Below are 17,670 nucleotides of genomic sequence, written 5' to 3'. Positions count from 1 at the left end.
TGCCCAACACAATTGACACCATAGATACAACTTCAGGAAAATGTCCTACCCTATCAAAGAGAATTCAAAAAATTAGAAGAAGTGACTCTTACACCACAGGCACAGATATCAATGTAAGGAAACAAGAAACATGAAAAAGTAAGAGAACATGACACCTCAAAAAATGCAATAATTCTTCTGCAAGAGATTCCAATGAAAAAAAAATTATGAAATTTTTGAAAAAGAATCCAAAATAATCACATTAAAGAAACTCAGTGAGCTATAAGACAACCAAGATAAACAATACAAGAAAACCAAAAAAAAAAACAATTCAACGAGAAATTTACCAGAGGTGGATAACAAGAAAAAGCAAACAAAAAGAAATTTTTGAACTGAAGAATTCAGTCAATGAAATGCAAAATACATCTGAAATCTTCAACAACAAACTCAATCAGACAAAAGAATTTCAGAATGTTAAGATAGGTCTTTCGAAATAACAGATGAAAATAAAGAAGAATGAATAAAGTCTACATGATATACGGGACACCACAGATTGAATTTTTGCTGTTTTAGCAAATGAAAAGTAAACAAAAGGGATAGAAAACCTATGTAACAAAATAATAGATGAAAACTTCCCGAGTCTAAGAAGAGATTTAGATATCCAGATAGAGGAAGCTTAGAGATGCCCAAATAGATACAATTTAAAAAGATCTTCACCATGGCTCATTATAGGCACAGTCTCAAATGTCAAAGAAAAAAAAGAGAATTCTACAAAAAGCAAGAGAACAGCATATAGCTACTTATAAGGGAATCTCCATTAGACTGACAGCATATTCCTCAATAGAAACCTTACTGGGCAAGAAAGAATAGGACGATATTCAAAATGCTGAAAGAAAAAAAAAACTATTAGTCAAGAATTCTATACCCAGCAAAGTTAACTTTCATAAATGAAGGATTAAAAATAAGTCTTTCCTAGACAAGCCAAACTGAGGAAATTCATTGCTATTAGATCAGCCATACCAGAAATGCTTAAGAGAGTCCTACACCTAGAAGTGAAAAAATGGTATCTACCATCATGCAGACACACAAAAGTACTAAATCCACTGGTAAAGCAAATACACAAATGAGAAAGATAAAGAACTCAAATGTTATCCCTATAAAAACCCACCAAACTGCAATGATAAACAGTAAGAGAGAAAGAAACAAAGACTAAACAAAACTACCAGAAATCAGTTAATAAAATGAAAAGAATAAATATATAAATAATATAAATAATAATCAATAAAAATAATAATCTTGAGTGTAAATAAATTAAAATTTACACTTAAAAGACATAAGCTGGCTGAATGGATAAAAAGGATATGACTCAATTATATGCTGCTGACAAGAAATTCATGTTACCTGTAAAGATAAATATACACTTAAAGTAAAGGAATGGAAAAAGATATTATATGCAAACAGAAGCCAAAAATGAGTAGCTATCTTTACATAAGATAACACAGATTTTAAATTAAAAACAGTAAGAAGAAAGAAAAACAGTCATATACAATGGTAAAGGATAAATTCAGCAAGAAGATACAATAATTGTAAGCATGTATACACTCAACACCAGAGGACGAAGATTTATAAAGTAAACATTAGATCTACAGGCAGAGACAGACTGCAATACAATAATAGCTGGATATGTCAACACCCACTCTCAGTATTAGAGAGATCATCTAGACAGAAAACAAACAAACAAACATTGCATATAAACTGGACTTTAGAAACAAATAGACCTACAGAACATTTCATCCAACACCTATAGAATACACATTCTTCTCATCACCACATGGAATGTTCTCCAGGATAGACCATATGTTAGAACACTAAACAAATATCAACAAATCAAGATCATATCCAGTATCTTCCCATACCATAGTGGAATAAAAGTAATAATCATGGCTGGGCACGGTGGCTCATGCCTGTAATCCCAGCACTTTGGGAGGTCGAGATGGGTGGATCACCTGAGGTCAGCAGTTCAAAACCAGCCTGGTCAACATGGTAAAACCCCGTCTCTACTAAAAATACAAAAATTAGCTCGTTGTGGTGGCATTCGCCTGTAATCCCAGCTACTTGGGAGGCTGAGGCAGGAGAATCCCTTGACCCCAGGAGGTAGAGGTTGCAGTGAGCTGAGATTGTGCCATTGCATGCCAGCCTTAAAATTCTTAGTCATTTATTTGTTTGAATCCTCAGCAAGATTAAACTCTCAGAATCCCAACATCCTTATCACAAATTATGAAAATAGTTTCTATCTTATATGAGAAAATAATACGCAAAAGCTACATACCACAATCTATGGCATATACTAATCCTTGATCAATGATAGCCATTATTGCAATGTTAATAAATCATTTAAATGGATTTATATCCCATTTCTATTCACTTCTTCTCTTAGCTCTTTGTAAATCTGTCCAAGTGTAAGTTTCTCTAGAACTGGGTATTCTTCTACTTAAACTTCAGAAAGAAAGAAACTCTTTTCAGACACGCCAGTGACCTCAATGTGCTTGACTGATGTAACTCACTTTCCATGTATATTGCTAACAGTCATATTGGAGTCTTTGTTCATATGTACTTAGATATACATTCAATTTGGGGAGTCTTCTGACTTTTCACTTTTAAGGTACTTCTTAAGGCCCTTTGAAAATTGATACATAATGTTTGTATTTATTTATGGGATACATATAACACATTTTGTTACATGCATAGAATGTATAATAATCAAGTCAGGGTATTTAGGGTATCCATTTCCAAACACATTTCTATGTGTTTGGAAACTTTCAAATTCTCTCTTCTAGCTTTTTTTGAACTATACAATACAATGTTAACTATAGTCATTCTACTCTCTTATTAAACATTAGAACTTATTTATTCTCTTAAACTGCTTTTTGTATCCACTAACCAACCTGTCTTTATCCTCCACATCCCCAGACCCTTCTCAGCCTCTGGTGATGACCAGTCAACTCTACTTCCATGAGATACGCTATTTTAGATCCCACATATGAGTAAGAACATGCAGTATTTGTGTTTTTGTGCTTAGCTTATTTCACTTCACATAAGGACCTCCAGTGACATAGATAGTGCTTCAAATGACATGATGTTATTATTTTTTATGGCTGAATAACATATATGTATTGTGTGTATATACTACATTTTCTTTATTGATCATCTGTTAATAAACATCTAGGTCGATTCCATATCTTTGCTATTGTGAATGTGCTGCAATAAACATGGGGGTGCTGAGATCATTTTTATATACTGATTTCTTTCCTTTGGATAAATACCCAGTAGTGAGAGTGCTGGGTTATATTGTGTTTATATTTTTAGTTTTTTTAGAAATCTCCATATCATTTTCCATAGTTGCTTTACTAAATTACATTTCCACCAACAGTCTAGAAGAGATCCCTTTTCTTTGTGTTTTTACAAGCATCTATTGTTTTTTCTCTTTTTAATAATATCCATTCTAATTAGAGGAGGATGATACTGTACTTTTGCATTTTCTCAATGATTATTAATGTTGAGTATTTTTTCATATAGTTGGTAAGTCATTTATACGACTTCTTTTAATACATGTTTACTCCTGTTTCTTGCATGCTTTTTAATGTGACTAGTTGTTTTTGTTTTTGTTTTTATCCTGTTCAGCTGTTTGAGTTCCTTGTATATACTGGATATCATTATAGCATCCTGTTGAATAAATAGTTTGCAATTTTTTTCTCCATTCTGCAGGTTGTCTCTTCACTCTGCTGATTGTTATCTGTGCAGAAACTTTTTAGTATAAAAATAGAGTTATTTTTTTTTTCTTTTTGCCTGTGCTTTTGAGGTGTTACTCATAAAATCTTTGCCTAGACCAATGTCCTGAAGTGTTTTCCCTATGCTTTCTCATAGTGGTTTCAGTTTTTGGTTTTCTGTTTAAGTCTTTAATCCATCTCTGATTGATTTTCATATATCGTGAGAGATAGGGGTCTGGATTAATTTTTTCTGCATATGAATATCCAGTTTTCCCAGTGATATTTAATGAAAACGGTGTCCTTTCCCCAATGTATGTTATTGATGTTTTAATTGAAAATCAGTTGTCTATAAATACATCTCAGCTCTCTGCAACCTCCACCTCCTGGGTTCAAGGGATTCTCCTGCCTCAGCCTCCTGAGTAGCTGGAATTACAGGTGAGTGCCAGCACGCCTGACTAATTTTTGTATTTTTAGTAGAGACGGGGTTTTACCAAGTCCTAGGATTCCATGCCTAGGCCCTTGTAACTGTGCTCTAACACCATAATTGAGAAACTCACTGACTGGGGCAAATAAAAATATAGACCAAGAAAGCATAATTTGCTCTTTTAAAATCTTGACTGCCACCTGATGTGTCTGTGTTATGATTCAGATGTTTAAACTAAAAGAGAGCTAACAAGAAAATAAAGAAATACTTCTTGTGAGACATCTAGCATTCCCATACTTCTCAGTCAAGTTCAGTTGACTATGTGGTCTCTATATTGGGAGACTGGGGATAGAAAGTGCCACTGGTAAAGCTAGAAAAAAACTAGAGAAAAGGGAAACCAAAGGGAGTGGACTTTGACCAGTAAAAGCTGAAACCATTCAATCTGTTTCCTCCAGGTCTAATGACTTAAATGGGAATAGGAATAAGCAGAAAAGAATCCAGGGAAATGGCTGATTAATGGCACACAAAGTAAATTTCTGGAAAAACTATAGTAACCAAACATTAGAAAATTGAGGAGCAATTTGAAAGCTGTGTTTATATAGAGGAATTATGAATGGTATGGTAAACATATGTACAAATACATTGAACATACACTTCGGTAGAATGAAAATATTATCCTTGGAATTCAAGTCTCTATCAAAAATGATACCATGAAAAATAATGTGGTGGGTTTTAAGAAAGTGGAAAGGGCTTAGATCACAGATGGAAATTATTTCACTCATTTATGTCACATGCCTACGATCTGCAGGTGTTGGAGTTTAAGACCTTTGGTTAGTCATCTTCCTCTTGTTCATATTGCAGTGCTGCATTTGTTACATGGTAGCTGCTCATGAATATTAACTGTTTGTCTTCATGCCAGAATATGAGATTTGTGGAAAGTTCATTAAATTATTTCAATTTAAATAGAAAAGAAATTAAGAAAAGTTTCTTGAAGCAACCATAAAAAAACAATAGAACAAGTTTCATTATAAATGGTCACCCGCAGTACTGCCTTTTGATTTTTGCCCTCAGCACAGAACATTTTCTGGCCCTTGTCCAGCCACGTCTCTCCCCACAGTGAAGAAGCTGCAGAGTCTAGGGGACATGCCATTGGGAGCCTGCACCTAAATCCTGTGTCACAAGCTCTGGACCCCAAAGTTCTCCCCAAAATGGGTTTGAATTGCTTCGAGGACTTGCATGAGCCTCTTTTCTAGATTTATCCTCCTGAGGCTGAGGACTGCACCCTCTTCCCATGTGATGACCCCTAGACCTGAGGAGATGGCAGTGGACAGAACTTATCCAAGTAGACTGGGGTTTCTGGGACAGATTAGGGATGAACAAGCAGGAATGCAAAACACAGTGTGAAGACGGGCTCTTCCTATGGCACCACGTGCCACCCCAGAACTTTGAGAATCATAAATTTGAACTTAGGCTTCTGAGTAGTTATGAACATATATTTGTCCAGGTAGAAGGATAAAATATATTTTACATAACAGTTTGTTGGCTTGGTTTATAACTTAATTATTTAAACATATGAAATGTGGATGTGTATTTGAATTCCCTCTCCAAATCACAAATATTAAGGGATGAGCCTGGCTTTTGATGTTTGGCTTAGAAATAGGAACAGCTGACCAGGTGCAGTGGCTTACACTTATAATTGCAGCACTTTGGGGGGGCCAAGGCTGGTGGGTCACCTGAGGTCGGGAGTTCAAGGCCAGCCTGGACAACACAGCAAACCCCATCTCTATTAAAAATATAAAATATTAGCCAGGCATGGTGGTAGGCACCTGTAATCCCAGCTACTTGGGAGGCTGAGACAGGAGAATCACTTGAACCTGGGAGGTGGAGTTTGCAGTGAGTTGAGATTGTGCCATTGCATTCCAGCCTCAGTGATGAAGTGAGACTCTGTCAAAAGAAGGAAGGAAGGAAGGAAGGAAGGAAGGAAGAGGAAGGGAAGGAAGGGAAGGAAGGGAAGGAGGGAAGGAAAGGAAGGAAAGGAAGGAAGGAAAGAGGGAAGGAAGGAGAAGGACTGGGGGAAGACGGAGGGAAGATGGCCATTATATTGGTATATTCTGTCTAAAGACCATAGACATTCTCAGATTCAGCTGAAGTGTGGCAGACATTCTGATTTTTAAAGGAATATTAGGAATCCAAATTTCAATGCAGAAAATTCTAATTTCAAAATCTCCACAACTAATTTTTAAAATTAACAGCTATTAGCAAACACTGACTAGTTCAAATAATGTATTCTGTAACTGAGACCTGGCCAGAGCCCCACTAGCTTATAATGGTTTGGGCTTGAAGAAAATTTATAACATTATGGAGTTTCCAATGCTCTTCTTTCAGCACCCTTACCAGCATCGTGATTAATGATAATGGCTACCTATCATTACATGCCAGGTGTTACATTAAGATTTTTGAACATGCTATTTCGACAGCATTCATACTTCCCAATGTTTTTTGTTTGTTTGTTTTCATCCACGGGAAAGCTTAGGAGCTCAATCATCCCTTTTCACTTGTCCAGTCTCTTTTATAATAATTTGTAACAAGCAATCTGTTTATCCTTTTGCTCAGCAAATACGTAAGAATAAAATATATGGTCATGGATGAGAAGATTTACCTGGTCTGTGAAGAGATTAAGCCTTGGTGCCAATTGTTGTAATTTAGTTAATCTGCTTCCCATATTGATTCTAAGTCTGTAATTCAATAATAGGTTCTGGGCAAGTGAAACTTGAACCTCCTGAGCAATATGGGCATTGGGTATAAAACTCTTCTGCTCCTGTGCCAATAAAGTGTCATCTCTTGATTACAACTTATTTCATAGCTTTTCCATAACTCCTTCAAATGGTCTTCTAGATGGGCTATAAAGTAGTTAATCAGAGTAAATTAAAATTTTTACTTAGTACTAAAATGTAAATTAATTGTGTGTTTTCCCCCAAATCTAACCATTTGAAACATCTGGTATGGATATTTTAGTGCTTCATTCACTCTAATGGTGATAATTTTAGCAAGTTGTTAAAACTACTTCTCACTTCCCCATCACAGTAGTCCAAAGGATGCAGCTAATGTTTCAGCATCGAAGCATCTCTTACAAACTCATTAGAGAAACAACCAGTCCTCTTTGGTTCATCATAAAGTAAAATAGAGCAGAACGTTATCATCTGTCCACTGCCCACCAGACAATGAAACCACTGTCCTTATTGTGAAAAAAGTTTAAAGTTTTCAAGAATCAAGGGCATTAAGTACAGAAAATTAATCTTTTCGCTGCCAAGTTTTATATTTTTGCATATCAATTTCCCCCAGCTGTGATAGTTTCTTTTATAACATCTGCTGGAAAGAAGGGATGCAAAGTGATTGTATTTAAGCACAGCAAAACTTATTTGATGATTAAGGCCAACAGAATTATGGGAATTTTGTGACATGTAAATGATATAAATTATATAAAAACTAAAAATGCTCATTACTTTTAATTAAGAAATAAGTCAGGAAAGATTTTTCCAATGTTCTGAATAACATGCATTACAAATGACTGATAATAATTCATGCAAAGAGGATCACATATTGAATTCAGAATGTTCACATTTCAGTTTTACATTACAAAGCTATTTCTATTCAGTTTTCTTTCTCTTAGTACTTCTCTATCTCTATTTAGCATTATGCAGCTAACTTGATTAATTTTTCTCCCCAGAATTATTCAGTATTCTACTCAGTTATCTTTCTGGTTTGGTCTCTCAGACGTGGGAGACTTAAATGTTAGTCCCTGTAATCCCAAGGGTGGGGAGCCAGAATCTAGACAGATCCAGATAGGTCTACATTCAAACCACTACATGTTCCATTTTCATAAATTCTTTTCCCTGGACTTTATTGAACTTGCATTTGTTTCAGTTTCATATAGACATGGCCTACTCAATTACATAAAAACCAACATTTTTAAAAAGTGGACAAATGCACAGAATTAGCAATTCAGTAGTCAACAAAAAGCCCCAATCTCTTTTGACTACACCAACACATTAAAAGGACTGAATCAAACTATTTCCCTTTTACTCTCTTTCACAGGGCTTTATGCTACCTGTCTGGTTTCTAGTTCTGACTGATGTAGAAGGTAAACACCATAAATAATCCACAGGGAAGTTCATAGAAGGCCAAAAATGGAATCCGAAAGTAAAGTATCTAAATATACATGCTAACTATTCTCCAGTGACTCAATTTACTCACAGAAAATAATGTAATACTTTCACTATGTCAAAAGTTCTACCCACCTCCCCACTCCCCAGCTCCCTTACACACACAAATCTGTTTGCCTCTAAAGCTTTTATTTTTTCTTTTCTTTTTTGTTTGGAGGCACACAGACTTTCACTCACATGGTTCCAAGTGCTCAGCCCTTGGAGACTCATGATGACAATGGAAGATAAGACACATGCCTTCTAGCATCTTCAAGTTTAGAGGACAAACCAGGAGAGGCACATGCAAAATGGTAGAACATTAGAAAATAACTAGATGGGTATGTAAATATTAAACCAAGCTTTAAGTGTTTGATGTCTCATTGCCTTGCACTTTCTAAGATTCTACCCACACCTATACTGAATGTGTCATCCCTCTGGGACTTTTTAAACTTTTTATAGCAACTGTATATCTAAATCTAAATATATAAATCTCCTTAAATGATAGTTTTCACTGGGATTTCTTTTCATAAATACAGGCTCTTATTTCACTTTCATGCAGAATAATACGCAGCTCTACTTCTCCCTGCCAGCTGCTATTGTTACATGCATTACCAAATGGTGTTGCAACTTTGAATAGTTTACAGAAGGTTTAACTTGGATCAAAACATTCTTGAGAAATCTATAGAAAATATTAGGCTTAGTTTTCTTCATTAGTATTCTTATGAGCCCTCATTGATATGTGCATAATTTTACTATGCCTTTAAATCATTCATAAATAACCCAAAAAGGCTTACATGGTTACAGAGGTCAGAGAAAACAGAAGGAGAAACATGTGTTGTATGCATGTATTGCTTATCTGATTTGGGGTTTGCTTATTTATCATTTGAGTGAAGCACTGGAAAGTTGTTTACAGAAAATAGCTTGCAAGATAGAATCATCCCTTTGCCAAAAACATAAGCGTCAAGGAAGAGCCCAGGTCAATGCAACTCATATACTCCCAGAGAAAGTATTCGGCCATTTTTCCCAACACAAATGAGACTTTCTGATATGTGACATAAAATATTACTTAATTTTCCCATCTCAATATTTTATTTAAAACTATATGCTTATCAAATTAGGTATCAAAAAGAGAGTAACATTAAGTGTATATAGTGGACATTCTTATTTACTCCTCAACAAGCATTCCACCCTAGGTGATCTGCCTACAGAAAAAACCTCCCAACTAGTTAAGATACAGTAGCATCTCAAAGTGTAATCTGCAGACCAGCAGCTCTGCCCTCATCTGGCAGCTGTTCGAAGTGCAGGCTATCTCCTTTTCCCCAGACCTACTCAATCACAGTGTGCACGGAAGCAACATCTGTCAGATGATTCATGTACATATTAAAGTCTGAGAAGTCCTGGCCTCCCACACCATATAACAAATGCATTCCAGGTGTGACTGAGACATTGCTGTCACCACCCCGCAGAGCCCAGGGTCTCAGATCGTTCACTGTTGCCTTCAGCAGTTCTGAACATGTATCCCAGTTCGTCAAATATTACAGATTTCTATATGTGCCAAGAAGTTTAAGAAATAAAAGGTTGGAAACCACTTGTCTGAGCAAATCAAGCTCTTCCCAGGACTTCTTCCAATGAGTAGTTCACGAATGCAGCTTCAGTCAGTGCGGCATGAGGGAAAGGCTTCTGTGGGAGCTGGGGAGACACTGGGAGAATCTTGTTGTACCTAAGATTCCCAGAACAGCAACACCCTCTTATTCTTTGGTCACTGCTGCTTCAGGAGGCTACTCTGCAAACTGCTGGGCCGTCTTGCTAACAACCAGAGAATGAAGCCAACACTGAAGATGACAAAGCAGAGAGAAACGAAAAGAAGCTCTGTCTTTATGACATTGCTGAGCCACAGAGCCAACCTGCCCTGGAGCCTCCATAACCTCTGGACTTCTTGCTATATGAGGTAATGCATTTCCTTACTCTTCAAGCTCATTTGGCTTAAGGTTTCTTTTAGTTGCAAATCATCCTAATAAACAGGAGAAGGGGCAATTTTACTGACTGAGTGCAAACTGGTTTCATGTATATTTGAAAAAGATATAGCAGCTCGGATGCCATAAGCATCTAGAGTAGCCGTGTCCAATCTTTTGGCTTCCCTGAACCACATTGGAAGAAGAATTGTCTTGGGCTATACATAACACACAGTAACACTAATGATAGCTGATGAGCTAAGAAAAAAAAAATCACACACAAAAAAACATCTCATAATGTTTTAAGAAAGTTTACAAATTTGTGTTGGGCCACATTCAAAGCCGTCCTGGGCCACATGCAGGACACAGGTTGGACAAGCTTTATCCAGAGCATTATTATTGATACTTCACACTTTACGACCTCCCATTCAAAACTCCTGGAATGCCAGTTCTCAATGGAAACTCACTGAGCAGTAGAGTAAAATAAATGTGTGATGAATAAATGAAAGAATGAATGAATAATAGCACAACTACACTAAGTTAAAGCCTTCCAAAATATTTACAATTACCTTGAATTCCATTTTATTGTTACCACTTATCTTTTTGAAAGCTACTGGGGCTTATTAACAAAATACTGTTGGCTACAAAATTCTCATCCATATAATAAACTCATATCATTTTATCCACCTGCATAACACTTGAAATGTTTTTAATTATATAGCTCGAGGATACACATGTAATATTTAACAAATAATGCAAAGGAAAATACATTTACCACCATATCGTGCCACTCCAAACCATGGGGCCATGAAATACCTTATGTTTTATTTTTCCACATAGAGGAATACACACAGCCATCAGGTAAGGTCTTTCCCCGCCTAAGGAACAGAAAGTTGTTGGAAGTTACAGGTTCAGTTAAACCATCTTCCAAAAGAGATTACTTGCTCATGGTAAAGGCCACTTGACATTAGTGGTTTGGAGAGTCATTGTCAGAAGGGAATATTAGAGGATGAAGTCGGAGTGCCACTGGCTTGTTTGTGTCTAAGAACAATGAACATGTAGTGCACACCCAGGTTACTGATGTGTCTTATTGCACTTGCATTCCTTTGGGTGGAAGATGTATTCAAAGTAGGAAAGAACAACAATGGACCAAGTGTCCGGACCCCTGTTCTAGTCAGTAATTAGGTGTCACATCACCTCTCTGAGCCCCAGTTACCTCATTTGCAGAAGGAAGGGGTTGCCTCAGACAGCAATTCTCAGTCCTATCTGCCCATTACAATCACCTGGAGATTTATAAACATATGGACAGTTGGATCACATCACTAGAGATTCTGATTTAATTGGTCTAGGAAGAGGAGTAGGGGTCATAAATCTTCTCATGTAAATCTAACGTGCAGTCATGTTTGGCAACTAGTAGATTAGATATTTTTAGGTTTCTACCCAACTTGAACTATCTATTACTCTAGTATCCAATTGTCCTGGAATGTCTTAGTTATGTTCAGCCAGGTTCTCTTTGTTGTTGTTGTTGTTGTTTTTTATGCATGGGGAATGCCATCGAAGGGGCTCACATCCCAGTCCCACCCTACTCTGCCTCCTGCTTACTCCTAGTTTCAGACAAATTTCAGACAAACAAAACCATACTTGCTAGCAGTGGTAGAAAGGAGGATTAATGTACAGCAGAGCACATAAAGAAGAAAAAAAGGATCCTTGTAGGGTTGTTCTGAAGCCTTTGCATGTCCTTATTTCTCTCTCCTAAATTGGGACATGCTTTGGGCTCTACACCCAGATTTGCTCTTTACAATAACCTTGATTCAACATCCACAAAGAATAAGGAATCAGTCTCAGGAGAGACCACATAAGATTGCAGAGCGAGATGATTATACACTTATTTTACTCCAAACACAAGCGACTAAAGATACACATCTAATCGACCACTGGGCTATCATAAAATATATTTTTATTGGAAATAAAATGTACTTCTGGTTTCGACATGGATAGCACATACCACACACTATCCTCAGTAAAAGTAAATAAATAAATAAATAAAATAATTTTTTAAAAAGCCAATTAAGCCAATTGAGCAGCTTTTCAATATGGAGATAATAATAGTAGCAACTTTTCACTGTGCTCTGGCCAAATTCCAACTGCTGGCATCTGTATTTCTATGCCTAAGGGTTTCTTCCAGAACAGAAGACGGCTTATGCTTAGTACAAGGTGCAAAGACTTAACATTCCCTCCATTAGGGACTCTCAGAAATTTCCTTATGAATATCCCAGCTCCCTGGCCCTTCAGGTGAGATAAATCTGAGGCATGTGTGCTGCACAGCCTCCCCCAGTTACCCACAAGCTTAAACTTCAGTGGCCACTATGGTACCTGGCTTAACAATGTATCTCTCTTGACTTCTTCTTTTTTTTGTAACACTTCTTACTCACTTTCCTAATGGCGTTGTCTGCACTTAAAAATAAAATTCTTGCTCTTAAATCCTACACTGTTTCTGGGAGAACCCAACCTAAGATAACACTGTTAGCAGTTTTTAAGGCATTCGTGGGAACTAAGTAGTATATGTTTTGGGAGTGTTGGGGAGAGACAAACATTAAAACCAAAAAGTAAATGAGGAAATCATATTGTAGTGTAATATGAGAGACCCAAACAGATGCCCCTCTATCAATTATGATGGACCCAAATGTTAAAAAACAGTTATCTACAAGTTAGGGATTCAGGGTCTGGCTAGCATGACAAATATCTATACGCCTATGGGCTAAACCTCCTAACCATAGGAGCCATCAGCTCTGATTTACAACCCAGACCTACAACTCTGAGTAGACATGGGACCAGCCTTACAAACATCCTTTTCTGATAAGCTATTGCAGACTTTAAGCCAGTTTTAATCAGCTTATAGAGGTTGTACACAAGCTGTCTTTGTGTCTCACAGATCACTTTTTTACATAAAGTGCAAAATTCCACCTCATTGTAATGCTAAAGCCCTCCCAAAGTGAAGATGAGATATTCATTACATATATGTCTATTCATTGTTCATGCACTCACCTTGCCTCATAAATATGTATAGCTTTTCCCCCAAACCTGCCAAATATGGATGATACTGACTCTGTGAGGCAAAAAACCCAATACATCCTTCTCCTCTTCAAAGAGTGAACATCTTTTGTACACACTGGAGACTTTTCCTTCCAAGCCTGATAACCAATATTGCCAACAAAGCTCTTGTAGCTATTATTTAGCCATCCTGTTGGCCTTTGGGATGACAGTAGAAGAAGAAAAACCACAGAAGGGTAAATGGGGGAGTGATGGGGGGTAGGGGCAGCATGTTATATTAAATAGGTTGTCAGGTAGGAAAGAGTAAAAAGTTGAGTTTGTTTCAGACTCCCAGAAAAAGAGAAGAAAAAAAAAAGCAGTTGAGTTTGAACAAGATTTTAAAATATGGTATAAAAATACATGCATGGAAGTGTGAAATGTCCCTTTAAATGAGCAAAATATAAAATTTCGGACCAATTATAAGTTTAATGCAGTTGTGTCTCCTTGCTCTGAATACAGAGAAAAGCAACCACAACTTCTGTCTTGGTGTTGTAGTTGCCCCCTGTCTTACGCTACATGATCCTTGCTGTCTCTAGATTTGCGAACTGTCTTTATTTACATGACAATTGAACATGATTTTAAATCCAATGTAGAAGGAATCTGATGAGTAGTTCCCAGAAAAGGGCAATAGAGCAAGCTCAAATACTGTACTGTGCCCCCTTCCCCATGGGGGATACATTCCAAGACTCTCCCAGTGGATGCCTGAAACTGCAGATAATGCCAAACCCTGTATTACTATGTATGGACTTGTTTTCCTTCTTCACAATTTCACAGATAGAAAATGTACTCTTACCATAGATCTCAGCAACTTCAGCATACAATTTTTTTTCTTTCCTTATTAAGTTGAGAATTTGTACCTATTCACTGAAAGGAAGCACTTCATGGCTTCTCTTTGGCATATGTGAATTTTGAGTTACACTACCCTTGTGCTTTTGAGCCATTTTTAAGGAAAATAATGGTTACTTGAACACAGGCACTGCAATACCACAACAGCCAATCTTGTCAACCTAAAAGGAAGAAGCTGAGGCTAAATTAATATTGAGAGTTTATTTGGGCCAATGTTGAGGGTCGCAGCCTGGAACACACTTCCAGGTTACCTTGCAGAGTGCTTTGGAGAACAAAGGAGAGCCTCAAGTTTTGTTTGTTTGTTTGTTTTGTTTTGTTTTAAAAGGACGAATCAGGAGAGGGAGCAATTACAAAAGTTGGTTGTCAGGCATTCGTATTGGCTTATAGAAATAGCATTGGTTAGTGATTGGCTATGCGTTGGTGAGCTACAGCATGCACAGCATTTCATGGCTACTTGGCCTCAGTTAGTCTAGAGGCCACATAGCAAGTGGCTTCAAAAGATAATTACTTAGCTCAAGAGGGAGTGAGCGAATGCTGTTACATTTTAAATGCCCCTGTGAGCTTTTATAACTTAAAGAAGGTCACATTTCTCAGATATAGAGTTGTTCATTTTTCTTTCTCAATCTGCTAACCAAGAGGGCTACTAAGTGACTAACTGGTAAATAGAGTATACAGCGTGGAGACACTGGACAAAGGGATGTTTCATGTCCCAAGCAGGATACAGATATGTGGCATGAAATTTCATCACTCTATTCAGGATGCAGCACAATTTAAAACTTATGGATTGTTTATGTCTGGAATTTTTATTTTAATATTGACGGCAGGTAACTGAATCCATGGAAAGCAAAACTGCAGACAAAGGCAGATTACTATATACAATTTCATTAAAGAATCTCTGGTGACTTGCAAAGTAAGTTGAAAGACAAGTTTTATTAAGAGACACCATATTTGATATCAATCAGCTGATTTAGATGATCAACCTGAGGACATGAAACTTTCACACTCTTTATGAGACAGCCTGGATGAGGACTGATGAGGAGATAGAAAGACAAAAGTGGCCCCTTCCGTCTGAATCCTCAGCAGTTTACCTGAGCATGGTTATTTAAGCATGTCTCTGGCTCAGAAAAGTGTTATTGGGGAGGGTCATAAAACATTTTTAAAACTATACCATGTCGTTTGTATGTTATCTCAAAGGCAACAAGAAGTTTTGAAAATTTTTAAGGCATATTAGACTAATGATATAGAAAATTCATTAAGGTTTCTGTATGAAGAATAGATTGAAGAGGAGGGAAGGAGATGAGAGACAGAGGAAACATAATGGTTATGATGGTTATTTTGGAGTGCAGTGAGCAGAGTCCAGAGGGAAGGTAGTGCTCATGTACTTTTGCCATTTGGGGCAATATATATGACTCAGGAGTAGGCAGCAGTTACTGATATGCTGTGATGAGAAGTGTTGAAATAAACATTTATTGTACCATATGGCTTTTACACCTCTTTTCATGGTTTCAGGTCATACGTTAAGTCATTACCTAAAATTATCTACTATCTGTATTTAGGAAGACCTGTGATAGTTTACCAGTTAAGATGAAATGCCAATTGCTTACTGAAATGGAATATACACATATCCTATGATCTAGCAATTCTACTCTTAGGCATGTACTGAACAGAAATGCATACACATGTGTCTACTATTAAAAGACTTATACAAGAATGGTCAGAGTGTTATTTGTAATAGCCCCAGACTGGAAATAATCCAAATGCCCATCAACAGTAAAATGACAAAATGTGGTATATACAATAAAATAATGAAGTATATACAATGAAATAAGGCACTAAAAATCAACAAAATATTGCTACATGTAACAACATGAATAATAATATTAAGTAGAAAAAGGTAGACACGAAAGAGTACATAATGCAAAATTCCACTTACGTAAAGTTGTTTTCCTCAGTGATAAAACTAATCTATTATGTTTAAAATCTGCATAGTAGTTATATTTAGTGAGAGGAAGGTGGCAGCGAAGGATTTAGGAAACAGAGGGGTCATCTGATATATTGATGATACGTTATTTCTTGATCTGGGTAGTAAGTGAGTGAGAATGTTTACTTTGTGAAAATGCATGGAGTTGTGTACCTAATGATTTGTGTGCCTTTCTGTATGCACTCCTTCTTATAAATATACAAAAAGGGCTAAAGAATTACACATTCATGGGAAGTTATTTAAAAGTTATATTACTTTTTGTCATTAGGGAAAAAATGCTATGCCAAATAAGGTGTTTAGGAATAAAATAAAACAGACTGCTTCCATACAGGATGCAGTGACAACAGCTTTTCCTATGCATCTAAGCTGAATCATTACAATGAAAACATTTGAGTCTAAATGCTCCAGGAGATAATTGAAAAAAGAGGAGCAATCTGCATAACTTATTTCTAAAAGGCAATATAATATAAATAAAAGTAAACTGATGTGGAAATAGATATTATATGTTAGAGACCAAGAAAAAGTTTTCATACTTAATATGTATCAAGTACTTACTGTGTATCAAGCAATGAGATATGAAGTTTATATTCATTTTAGCTTATTTAATAATCATAATAAGCTTAGGAGATAGTTGTCACAGTTATACCCATTGACCAGATTATGAAATGGAGACTCAGAAAAGTTCAATTTGAAAAGAGAACTGATTGAGTCTTAACCACTTAATATACCAGTGGGTGACACTGGACAAGCTATTACATCCTCTAAACCTTAGTCTCCTCTTCCGTAAATGGAAGGGTCCTCACAGATTTGCTTTGAGTATGGTATTATGCAAATAAGGAGTGATTTCTTCCATTGTTTGAATTAGAAAGGATAGGCTAAGTCAACTGCAGAGAAAAGTTTTTCCATGGCTGACTTCAGAAGAAATGATGACTTTACTGGGCAAGAATCTTAACCCTGATAGTATTCACAAACCTGCCTGATCAGAAGAACCAGCAAAAATAAACCATTTTTGTTTTAGCAAATACACCTTCCTTGATCTGCTCTGAGTGTACTAAACTACAGATTCCAGAGCAGGTGCCTGGGAAGCTGTTTTTATAACAATCTCCTCCCAATCCCAGTGATTTTTCCATTCTTATGACCAATAATGGTTACGATCAATAAACTCTGGATTTCAAAAGACTTAGATAGGCTCCTCAGAGAGATTAATTTTATCTTGAATTTTTTTTTTTTTTTTTAAAGACAGAGTCTCACTCTGTCACCCAGGCTGGAGTGCAGTGGCACAATCTCGGCTCACTGCAACCTCCACTTCCTAGGTTCAAGCGATTCTCCTGCCTCACCCTCCCAAGTAGCTGGGATTACAGGCACCCATCACCACCCCTGGCTAATTTTTGTATTTTTAGTAGAGATGGGGTTTTGCCATGTTGGCCAG

At 36.7% G+C, this 17,670-nt stretch overlaps 1 protein-coding gene across 2 annotated transcripts in view; it reads right to left on the bottom strand.

Annotated features, from left to right (window-relative positions):
* Positions 1-17,670, bottom strand: part of THSD7B (thrombospondin type 1 domain containing 7B) — a 780,632-nt gene that overhangs the window by 93,198 nt on the left and 669,764 nt on the right. The gene's annotated exons all lie outside the window — the stretch shown is intronic.

The sequence above is a fragment of the Papio anubis genome, chromosome 10 (genome assembly GCF_008728515.1).
Source record: "Papio anubis isolate 15944 chromosome 10, Panubis1.0, whole genome shotgun sequence".
NCBI classification, from domain to species: Eukaryota; Metazoa; Chordata; class Mammalia; order Primates; family Cercopithecidae; genus Papio; species Papio anubis.
This window is presented reverse-complemented; position numbering and strand designations above follow the sequence as displayed.